This window comes from Channa argus, chromosome 9 (assembly GCF_033026475.1).
Source record: "Channa argus isolate prfri chromosome 9, Channa argus male v1.0, whole genome shotgun sequence".
Taxonomy (NCBI): Eukaryota; Metazoa; Chordata; class Actinopteri; order Anabantiformes; family Channidae; genus Channa; species Channa argus.
In genome coordinates this window covers 16,222,128-16,234,763 of record NC_090205.1, presented here as the reverse complement: position 1 = coordinate 16,234,763, position 12,636 = coordinate 16,222,128, and the positions used below count along the sequence as shown (strand labels likewise).

Below are 12,636 nucleotides of genomic sequence, written 5' to 3'. Positions count from 1 at the left end.
AGAAGTACTGGACGCTCTCCCACTTTCCCACTGACGTCATCCACGCTCGCATTGCCTGGGACTGCTGGTGAAAGCAGGGAGCAGCGGCGGGGACGTCTTCTTCTTCTCGGCTATGGAGGCGAGTTTTACTCTTCCTCGTGCATGGAACTAAACGACGAGACTTTATCGATGAAGTTACACGTTCCAATGTAGATCCGAGCCGCAGCTCAGCCAGAGAAACAACAGTCCTCCCAAGGTATTTCTTTCTTTCTGCTTCTTCCCAAACTGCAGAATTATTGGATGTAACGTGGGGAAAACGCAAGCATCGGTTCGCAAGGCAAAAAGAGTATGGGATCTTACTTAAACTCAAAAAGTGTCGAAAGGAAGTGCCATCTTTTGTATGTGTGGCACAACACAAGTTTCTTTAGGAGAGTATCTAATACTACACTAATCATGTTCTTGTGACCGATTCCTTTGAGAAAAACGCACACCTTTGAGGAATCTCCCAGACACTGTCCTCGGTGTCTGCCCTAACCGCTGAAATGGAAACTTAGCTGGCCAACGTTCAAAAACTATTTAGGCTCAATTTTCTCTGCTATTCCCCTTGAATGTGTGTTGTTAAGTGAAGGAAAATGCAGGTGAGCATAGTGCGTGGGAATTACTGGAATTCGAGGTCGCCGTGGGGCGGAGATCCAGGCACACACGATAAGCTTACCTTTACCCTCCCGTTAACTCGTTACATTCAAACTACGCCATATTTAATGACCCTAATCTACATTTTAGCAGGGCGTTTCTTTTAACGTGAACCGCGTGGCTCTCATTGCCATGTTTTGTGTACACGGATCAGCCACAACATTAATACCACCAGGCAGGGTTAACGTTGTGGCAAACGGGTCAGCTTGGGCACTTAGTCTTATCTGCGGCTACGCAGCTCCATGCAGCAATCTGTGGTGCACAGTGTGTCCGGACACCTGTTGATCTTGGCCAAATGTATACATCCTGACCCCTGTCCACTATGATATTAAAACCATTTGGTAAATTTAATTGTATGGCTGATCATGGCAAGAATAAGAAACAATAAAGAGCCTCTTTATTGAGACCGACTGACCAATAACTGCAGCATCATTTTAGCCTGCTACTTGGGTAGTTTATGTCTTTGCCTTTTATTACAAGCAGAATGCACATGCCCATTTTCCCCCCACTGTTTTGGAGAATATGTCTATAGATTTCAATGTTTGTTCAGGTATAGCCTGAATCCATTTGCTCTCCAACCGTTTCTCCTGCCACAGTGCTTGCATGTATGAAATGTCACAAATATTCCACTATTAGTTACCATTGTAACAATGGTAACTTAAATTAACCCATGCTGCAGTTTAAGTTTGGCAAAAGACAAATTCAAAGATAAAGCAGTTAATGTCTCAGCTCCTATTATCATATGAAAGCCGCTGGAAGCAGCCCTTTAAGTTGCATTTGTTGCCTTGCAGGTGTTGAAAGGTTTCTGCTTGCTTCATTATCATTTCTTTTAGTCAGGGCAAATAAGATCATATGTTAACTTAAATTCAGTTAATCTCTTGGTTACTACCCCAGGTCATTCACATTACAACATAAGGAACAATCTGGCACACAGCTGACAGCCATTGAGTGGTTTATTGTGGCATGAAACAACAGGCGGATGTTGGAATGAGGAGTCAGACTCTCTGTTTTTGCTTTTTCATATTTTCTGCTTATACTCATACATACTCTTCTTTGTTTATCATTCTTGCTAGACAAGATAGTTTTGGGTGTTTGTAAAAGTTTCTGTATTGATTATGCTTGGTCTAGTAGATGTTGAAAAGTATTGTTTACATGGCAAACAACCTTTTAGTTTAGTGGACAGGACAAACCCACGATTGCAAAATGCTTTCTTTGTGTTGCTGTGGTTGTTTTGACTGTGTCTGCATGGTGAGTTCTTTTTAATCCGAACTGACAACAGTTGAATAGTGTAGCAACCTTTGGTGGGCCTCTTTTTTTGCTCACTAATTCTGGCCCCAGAAAAGGGTTAACCTCTCACCCCTATGTTAGATGTCAGATTTACTTTGATCAGAAAGTATTTTGCCGTGGGTATTAAAAGAGCGAAGGTACTTTTAGGTCTCATAGCCTGTACAAAAGGTTTATTTTCCTTGTGGCTGTGCACTCGTATCTGTATTTGAGTGATGTGCAGAAGTATCAACTTCTTCCCTCAGCCAGTCAAGAGAAGGTCAGTTCGAACAGTCAAGTGGTCTTGAAAGTTGCTGTTAGCCTTTTGTGTTTTATTTGCTCTGTGACATCACAGAATTACTGTGGTCATAGGATAAATGCTTAATTTAAAGGCATAGACAGGCACAAATGCATTGATGTTTATAAGCAGTTACGATTGAATCTCTGTATTTATATTACATAAATCTTTTACTGGGTTTCTAGGGGTTGGATCCATTTTATCTGTTAAAAAATGTGAGAGATTCAACAGATGTTTTTTTAAATTTTTTTTTTCTCTCTCATCTGGGAAGATTTCTTGGCTACTGTTGTGTGTCTCAATTGTGGGATGTGTGGATAATAATAGGTCACAGTAGAAATGAACCAAGGAAAATTGTTTATTCGTTCTCGTGGAGATTTTTTTCCTCAAACCCACCCCACATATCCTTTCTTTCCATTCCACATTTGCATGGTGTGGTCTGAAGAGAGTTGATCCTTGTCTTCTGCCTCCCTTGAGAACAAATCACATGCAGTAGAGTGGGGAATTTCCATTGTGAACTTGTTATATGTATCTTTGTTAAATTCCTCTGGAGAGTTTTGGAATAAAACACAAAGCAGAACAATGATTAATAGAAGTTTATTCTTTATCTAAAAACATATTGTGAGCATTCAGCACCGTAATTAAACAGGAATTCAAGCTTAGCTGTTACTTATACATTTTCAGCATGGCTCACTCATATTTTAGCTGTGCTTTCTTATTATATTTGATAAACAAATTAAATATCTATGCATCATGTATAGACTGTATTCAGCTTCACAGTGGGTTGTGTGGATAAGCCTTGACTTGTGCTGCTGCTGGCTAAATGTTGATCTAACTTGATATGTAGAAAGAATCTGGAACAAGCTTTAGATTTCATGCTTTGGTTGGATCCTGGACAGCTAAAGATAATGCAGAACATAAACTATGTCAGCACTTTCAGAGATTAGGTGCACAATAGATTTTTGTCTGGTAAAATAGTGCTCTATAAGCCCAACATGCTGAGTCTGAAAGACGACCCCTCATCAGCGTCTGCTATGTGGGCAGCAGTGGTGGGACAAAGCTTTTCCACTCTCTTTTGCACCACATGCGGTCTTAGCAATGCAGTCTTCCTGTAAGCTCACTGCTAAAACAATCACATCAATCTAAGGCTATCTGCCTGCAGAGCTACCCCAACAAGGCATATAATACCTTGTTGAATATTTCAAAGTGCTACTCGTATTAGTACCCTAGGCAAAACTTCTCTCTTTACTGATGGTAAAAGGAGTGATACCAAAGTCCATTGCAGTGGATTGCATGACATAAATAAGCACCTCTCGAATTATTACCATAGCCTCTACGATATTAAAAACATGTTATTGTGTAAAGTGACACTTAATGGTTAATGGTGACTTTTAAATCCCTGTAGCATACTTGTCAATAACCTTTTTACTCGAGGCTGTTGTTTGAAATGAGGGCACTTTTAGGTGTTTCTGAGGCAGCAACTAGTGATTATTTCAGTTTTTAATTTAGTTGTTGTGTATTTCATGTTTCATTGATTGTTCAGCATGTGAAATATTAAAAACACAATTTCCCAAGGACCAGAAACCATCCTACTTGGAATAAGTAGTTAGTTCTTTTTCAAATTCTTAAATCTGATTTCTGTTTATTGAAAGTATGTTTAATTGACATTTTGTGTTAGCACATGACCTAAGAACATCAAGTGTCACCTCAAGATCAGGTGTCACCTCTAAGTGGCATGTAAGTGCAGGCAGTGGCTGGAATTAGTCCGAAGAGGTAGGCATCTCCTCAATGTCAGGGTATATCCTAGTGACATCAAGCATTGTGTCTGTTCCCAGACTCCAACTGAAATCTGAAATGATCTGCAGGATTTGCCTGCCTCACCTGTTTCCAGAAAGGTCTGCCAGAAGCAGAAGATTCACTTCTTAAATGTCAAGGCATTTAAAAGCCAGCAACAAAGTAAAATTACCTCTGAAAAGGGAGTTGTTGACATTGGGAATGAACAAATGCAGTTCAAGCACATGACATTTACAGTGGCATTTTATAGATCCTAAGCATTGCATTTGGTTGTGGGCAAATGTGTGCTGTGTGATATCAAAGTTAATACTGTATCTTTTTTGCCAGAGTAACCTGATACAGTGACAATATTAATGCTGACAAACCTGTAGCCTTAAGGTAGTGGTGCACAGATTATACTTAAATGAATTAGACCGACAGCTGTACTGTAGCACAAAGGTTACTTGGGGGGATCTACTTCAAGAAGCAAAAAATCCCTTAATAACCAGTATTTTTTTACTGTAGAGTATACGGGAGTGACTTCGGTTGTTATGCTACCGCTCACAAACCCAATCCAACTTGCTTCTTCTTGTCTCAGAAAGAACTGTTTTTTCTGGCATCTGAAGTGCACAGAACCCAACAGGTGATTATCTTTTGAAACTACTGGGATATGGGAAGGTACAGGCTGTTGTATCAGAAATAATTTGCAGTATATGTGTGTGACATGATGAACGGGATGGCACCCATACTTGCAGTCTGTAGAACTCCAAGGATATAAATACTAGAAAATTCCTCAAATACCATATGTATGTCTGCAGAAGTGCAAAGTCATTCACATACTCGATGAATCATTACAGTGCTACTAAAAGGGATTTTCAATGTGTGTGTAACCTCTGGGGTGTGATTTATTTTTTCAATTAAATCCCCTTTGATAGATTATCCATATTGTGCCGTCTGAACAGAAACCCTACATTCCCTTCGGTAAGCAATGGCAGTCATTGGTGCTGTTTTGTTTTTGTTTTTGTTTTTTTAGATGTACACTTCAGTATATACTCACCTGAATTAAATCTTTATTAATTTGTTTTGGATGTTTTTTTAAGTTTATTTTAATTTAATTGTTTGTTTTGTTTTAAGCCCAGGATGGTTTTATGAAGCTCATTCTGTGCTGTCAGTTGTCATCTTGGATGTAATCCTGGACGTTTTTTTCCTTTCCGTTAAATTTAACTTAGTTCAGTTTATTTTGTATTATATTCTTTAACATAACAGTTAAAAACCAGTTAACATAACCATTAAGTTCAACCATCAGGAGAATCGAATAGGGCAACTCATTCAATGCTGGGCACATACAGCATGTGGAAAGCATGTCAGCAGAGCAGTGGTTGGTCTCGTGATGCCTGTGTACATGATGTGTACATGTTCAGCTCAGTGTTGTCCGGCTTTTCATCGTCGTGATCCCCTACTACACTTTGGACAGAGGCGTTCTAGGCGGAAGGTAAAAGAGAGGGTGTTTTGTTGAGGCTGAAAGCTTACCTGTGGATAATACCTGTTTGGGACATCACCACTTCCTCGTCATCTGTTGAGGCTATTAAAAAAAGATCTAACCCAGAGGTACCTCCAACGCATCAGTCGGGCATCTCACGAGGTGGAGGAATCAACTAAAAAGAAGACTCTATAAACTGTTCAAAGCTTTACGTTAATGAAAAAATTATTATCTCTGACTACGAGTAGTGATAAAATTCGAGTGAACCGGGTGTGGGTTAACATTTACTTGGGCTGTTCCTGGTGGGGAGCTAATGCTAGCTAACTAACATCTGTAGTAGTTAGTTGGAGCACCTGCTACTGACAGTCCACATGTGGGATAGCATTCATTTGCTTACATGTTTACATTATTTTTGCTTAGCTGTTTGCCACATGTCGGCCCAGAAACATAGTATGGTGAAGTTTTAGTCATTACAGTTACATACAGTTTTAACTACAATATGTTTATAGTTTTGCCTTTTATGTGAAATAAATATATCTCTATCTATTTATAGAGATATATTAATATCTATATATCTATATATCCATCTCCTGCCTTACCTGTCACTGAACCAAGGGAGACAGTGCAAAAAAAGACTGGAAGCAACATATTCTGTCATTATACACTTATAATCTGTGAGTCATGTTCCATTATACGTTTGTGTTCACCTTGTCTCTGGACATGGTGTGAGACTTGTCTGATCTGTCTTACTTAATTATGGTTCCCTGCACACAAGAATGATATAAATGTATTAAATTGTGCAGACTTGCATCATCAGAACAAATGTTTAGAAATTTTATCCACAGTTTTTACTTCCACTACTTATTTAGGGGTGGGTGTAGCTAAGTTGGTAAGGCAGTTGTCCACTGACCACAGGGTCGCTGGTTTAATCCCCGGTCCTGGCTAAGTGTCCTTGGGCAAGACGCCCAAGTTGCTCCATGTGGGTCAGGTAAGCACCTTGCATGGCAGCCACCACCATCTGTGTGTGAGTGTGTGTGTGTGTGTGTGTGTGTGTGTGTGTGTGTGTGAATGGGTGAATGAGAAGCAATATTGTAAAGTGCTTTGGATAAAAGTGGTATAAAAGTGGCCATTTGCCATTAGTTATTGCTGATAGGAAAATGCCTTTTTATTAAACTAGCCTCATACCTTGGAGTTTAACACTTGCATGTCAACTGTTGATTGTTAACTGTAAAGAATAGTTTAAGTTGTATTTTTATTTTGTGCTTCTGTCATTTAAAGTAATTTGCCTAACTGAAGTATTTATCAATGCACCACAGGGCACTTGCAAGACAATGTTTTAAATCATGTTGTCATGCGTTTGTCATGTGTTTTTTTTCTGTATTTTGTCTTCATTTACAGGTGAAGGGAAAACTTAAATTGGTGAGACTCAAATGTATTAGTAACCTGTTGAAGGGACTTGCAGGGAGGACTTTCCACTCAGGACTCTGAGAGATCAGTTTTCAAGCTGCAGACTGCAACTTGTAGAGTCCAAAAGAAGTTGTAAATATTTTGTTGGAGTGTACATTATTTAGGTGAACTTAACTTCTTAAAATACATTATTACTATTAGACCATTTTGGTAAAAGAAGTCACACTTACTACAAAAGTGGAATTTGTGCATACTGTGTTAATAAACTGCACTACAACTTTTTAATGATCTGGCTTGTTTCATTGATTCAAGAGGACTTTGTTTAATGTTGACTACTTTTCAGTCCAAAGCTTTGTTTATTTAGTTATCCTTAGCAGCCCTCATGTTTTAATACACATGACCCCTGTCTGTCCATTCCGATTCAGGATGCATTAAGTAAACAGTGCTAAATGCAAATCAGCCATTAGGAAGCACATGGTTAGGCCTCTTCTTGTCCAACTCCCTCTCCACCTTATTTCTGGATACTTCACAGGAACAAGTTTCCTTTCGTGTATTTTGTTGTTCCAAGTTCACCAAAGTTGAGAACTGCACAGGGGAATTCAATCTTTTACTGTCAGTATTTTATGTTTGTTGTCTTGTATGGTTTGTTAAATATCCTGGAAAACAGCCTGCAGGGAGAACACCAGAGCGTATTTTGTACAGATGCAGGGCCTGGAGCTTGTCAATCATAGTGAGGAAAAAGAGTAGTTTTGTGTTAGCATAAATTGGTAATCTTTGCATTGTAAAGAAGAAAAGCTTTTATATTTTTTCAGATAATAGCATTGGCCACTTTAGATTGCCTACGATGTTGTTTGTTTTTCAAACTCTATCTCAGTTCAGTATCAATCTTAAACCCTACATACTAGAATTTATCTGTTTATCAGTCATTTATCTGTTTTTTTTATGTATTGTTGCACGCTTATCAAACACAATGGCAACAAAGATGACTTTTATTTTTTCCCTTTGGTCAGTTAGTTATTACATAAAATGTTGGAAAAGCAATGTGCAGGAATACCTAGAAGAGTTTGTTTTGTGATAACTTTGTTCAAATAAATCAGTTAAATATGTAATGCTTTCATCTTGTTTTCTGTTGTCATGTGAAGATATTTAATTAGTCATAGAAGATTTAAGATAAACCTGCTGTTTGCAGCTAAATCATTCACTTGAGTGTGAAAAGAAGAGTTGAGCTCCCTGCTCATCCCACTAGACATGAACACCACTAAAATAAATAAGTGATTATATTTATACTCCTTATTTTCCACACAGTGATTCATGCACATGAGGTGTTTATTAATATGTAAGAGCATAGTGTTTTGAAAGGAAATGTAAAAGCCATATTTTTTTAAAATATTGCATTAATCACTGCAAACCTATGTTGGATATACTATACTAGCTTATGATTTACCCGGCTTAATATTAATGCTAAATGAGCTTTGTTTTTGACCTCAGAGTCAGGGCACTGCCAATAGAGAGCCATTTGCTATGCATGTATTCCTTTTCAATTTGTGTCATTCAGATGATCTCTGTATTTCTGTCAGAACTCTGGCTCAGAATTCTGCATAACATACAATCTAAACACAGTCTGATAGCCATCTGATATGCTCAGCAGTGGGAAAATGTTTGACACAGCCAATGGAGTGTTGAGGGTTGATAAAATTTGCGGCATTGATTAAACACATTTTCATCTGAACTGTTTAATGAGGTTAGAAAATGAATGTCCCGACCCATGATTCATTCTTTAATTCTGTGTTGAAAATTGGTGCATAAAACCTTATAGTATTTTTTTTTTCTACTGCTGCATCTGTTACATTTGTGATTGTGTTAATGTCTCCGGTGATACACACAATATTACGTTGTAATTCTGTGTTTGGAGGGATTGCTGCTGTAGTAGTCTTTGCATTGTAACAGTATGTAGAAAGGCTTTAGGGTATTAAATATATTCGGCTAACAATGTGTAACAGGATGAAGCACGTCTGTCTAGCGCAAACTCTGATTCCATTTAAGGGATTTACATCCAATCAGAATAATTTATGTCCCATTCTGTCACAACATATTTCTGTTGGTGACACATTGGAAACAGCTGACGAGCTTGCAGTTCAGCATATCTACTCCCCATTAGTCGAGGCATTGTTGTGAGGAAATGATGTTTGAGGGTGACTGATCACTGTGGAAAGTTGTTCACAGAAAGTTAGTTTTGTGTTTTTACTGCAGCACAGTGCAAACATGGATGATGTGGTCTGTAGTCATCTTCCTCATACCCCCTTTGAGTAAACATATCTTGCAAGATAAAGCACAGCACTGGGAGTGTACATACGGTGCAATCCATTCGTCTGTGTGGGTTTGTGTTGCGTAGACCGCCCAGTGACTGTGTTTCCGGCCAGCGGCAAACCCTGCCCTGTGGATACACATGCTCAGATATGCCTTAGGTTTTTGCAATATTTGTCAGGGTGAGGTTAAATGTGTAAGGTGGACCTAGGTGCAGCTGCTGAATGATATCCTTTCTCTTCCACTTTGCTGATGTGTTGGAGAGAAGGCTACTGGGCTATTGTCTTCACTCCATATAACGTCTCACCTTGTTTCATCCCATATCAGCAGAAGGTATGTGTCTGTTTAAAAAAAGGCTACATAATTTTCTAACATTCATGGCAATGATTGATAGAGGAATTGTTTGTACATGTTTCTGTTTTAATAAGGAGACATTCCTTTGCTGTTGGGTGTGTCGATATAAGAAAAGCCCTTTTTTAGATGTTGAGAGCAGCAGAATATCCAAATTTTATTGATCCAATAATACCTTTTTATGACTTTTTTCCTCCTTACACATCCATTATGCAAATTCCTTATGGGCACTTACTGAGATTTCACAGTATCTTGACACTTGGAGAACAACACTGTCCAAGGTAGTGAGGTTAATTGGTGACATGTAGTTTGTATAGGACCATTTGAATATGTGTATTAACTGTATTCTGAAATGACTTCGGCAGGATCTCAGTCAGCACTTCCCCCTGTTAAACCTAATAGTGTGTTCACAAAGGGATTTCAGAAATGCTATAAAACACAATGCTGCTGTTGTGGATGTTGTTTTAGCTGATGCAAAAATGTCATTCTACCTTTGTCTCCATTATTTTGCTGAGATGTTATTTTTCTTCTTGGTTAATTCTAAAACATTGTACTCCACCACGATGTTACTTTTATTTGGTGAAGCAATTAACAATTGGGGTGTTTTAGATGTTGTTGTAGCTGCCGAGAGATTAGTAATAGTAAAAAAAAAAAACTTTACATGCTACATTATGGTGCTACTTTATTCTAGGTATAGGCAACTTTGTCCCACAGTGGCCTGACAACATGTGGCTTTACATAATAAAGACACCAAATAATTTAATTGATCGGTCCCTCGTGTTTTGATTGAAGTTGGTATATTTCTATGGAAAGACACAGTAAAACCAGCTTACATTGCAAATTGTGAAAAACACTTTCAGAAAAGCTAAGTCAGCATTTTGTGTGATCACCTCTTGCAATTTAAACTGCACAGATTCTTGTTGATACACTTTTTTGGCAGGTACTTGGAGAACTTGCTACTGATCTTGTGTTGATTTAGTCTGTCAATGTGTCTTCCGTTTGCCAACCTAGACTGACTCCATTTTGTTGTCTCTGTGGGGGTCATCTTTTGCAGGACTCCTTTTCTTCTGCCTGAATATAGTTTTTTATGACCCTGGCTGGATGTTTGGGCATGTCATTCTGCAGAATGAATGTAGTAATGCAGGTGCTTAAAGCCTCCACACTGCCTCCATACTCTATGTATCTAGCATGTACTTTGATAACTTTGTTTCAGACATTCCGGTGGTTGATGTGCTGAAGACTTAGCTGTTTAATAGGATGTTGCGCATTATACAATCTAAAATATTAATTTTACCCCCGGCACACAATGTAATCATGAAGAGGACATATTTTGGGATTTCAATCCGTGGATTACCAAGTAGGATTTCAAATGTAGGAGAGGAGTTCAAAGTGTTTTTTAAGTAGATGGCAGTTAACTATTACCTATAATGTCTTCTATCCAAAAAGAGATGTAGATGTTCTCAGCTTGGTTAGCACTTTACATTTCCTGGCCTCTTTTAACTCAGCAAGTCAGAGCAATAAGTGTTTCAACCACTGCTTATCTTAGACTCTACAACTGAAACGCTGGCTAATTTCTCATCTCATCTCCATTTGTCTGGTTTGAATCACTGTGACCTGGTGTCACTCCGGAAAACAAATCTTCTCCCACTGACAGACACAGAAACTGTGTATGTGTGTGTATATGTGTTCAGGTAACAGCATTTCTTTTTCCTTCTGAAATAAACGTGAGGAAAAAAATAATGCTATTTAAGACTCCAGTTCTTCCTAATCAAATTAATTGTTTCATGAATTGATTTAAGGACCTGTTCCTTTACAGTGCATGGAAGTTATCTTAACCTATGGTAATTAACTATAAAAACTAAACCAAAATTGACATTCTTGTGTGTTAAAGGGTTGTGTTGCTATAGCAAAAGCTAAAATGAAAAGACAGTGAAAATATTATAATTGTTCTTTATCATCCTATAAATACAAGTTAAATAACTTGCTGATGTAATTAACCATAGCTGAAGATAATTTATTCACATCCTATAAACAGGATGTAAATGAAATTGTTAATCAGCAGTGAGGGAAAATAAATCTTGTATTTCAGCAATATGGAACCAAAAGCAATAAATATATAAATAAATAAGCTATTGTATAGATATTGTATAGTTATATTATATAGTGTTTCCAGTCTTAGTTATGTGTGTTTTTATAAGGGCGCATAACATGAATGCATGACAGACTGATCAGGGAGGTAGAACCAGTGTGCCACTACCGCAGCACTATGAAAGGAAAGTATTCATAGTAAAATAATCAAATTGAAAGTCAGACTAAAACAGAAACTGAAGCCTCCAAATGAGTTTATTTAAACATTTAACTACAGGGTATTTGTAAAATTCAGAAACATAAACACAGACAGTAAAACTTTTTGCTCTCCCACTTTTGAGCCGGACCTCTCACCACACTGTTAAACCAAATTCTCTGAGAAGAAATGAAAACAAATTCTTAAAGCTCAGAATGATAAGTCACTAAAGCCCCTTTCAGAAACGCACTAGAATTCTGACATTCTTCTGACTTATTATCCTGACTTTATTCTTTGACCCCCTAGTACATTGTCCTTATTGTGTACGTGTGCTTGTGCGTGTAGCATGCTGCTCTTTGCCGAATTGTCAGGAGAATAAAAGCGAGGGCGTGTTGATGACGTTTCTATCACGTGCTGTTGTACTTTTTTAATTAGGTGCCGCAAATAAAATGGTTTTCCATTAACTTGTGCCTCCTGTTCATGCTAATCGCACATTGAAATTGAGCGGAAGATGCTTCTCACTCGGACAAGCTCCTGCTGTGTTACATGTGTGAAACGCCACTCCAAAAAATGTTTGAGGCTAATTTCTCCTGACATTGTCAGGAGTTCACATGTGAAACATGCTTAGTTCTTCAAAACGTAGTCATGGCCTAAAATTTGCTCACCTGAGCAGTTGCATCAGTATGCTGATGTAAACATCTCCTGTTCCTCCTCTTCCTCCTTTAATCTGACTTCTCCCAGTAACCTTGTTTCCTGTCTGTAAGTAAACATAGTGTGTAGTGACTGATATTAGATGCTATTGCATTG

General features: G+C 38.1%; 1 protein-coding gene across 7 annotated transcripts in view; it reads left to right on the top strand.

The window, feature by feature from the left end:
• Positions 1-94: 94 nt before the first annotated feature.
• Positions 95-12,636, top strand: part of pkp4 (plakophilin 4) — a 74,388-nt gene continuing 61,846 nt past the window's right edge. For 6 of the 7 annotated variants that reach the window (XM_067514909.1, XM_067514906.1, XM_067514907.1 and 3 more), the window contains exon 1: positions 95-235. The gene's annotated coding sequence lies outside the window, so the exon portion shown is untranslated. Of the gene's footprint in view, positions 236-9,383; positions 9,528-12,636 lie in introns of those variants that run through there. The other variant, XM_067514904.1, reaches the window with a different exon arrangement.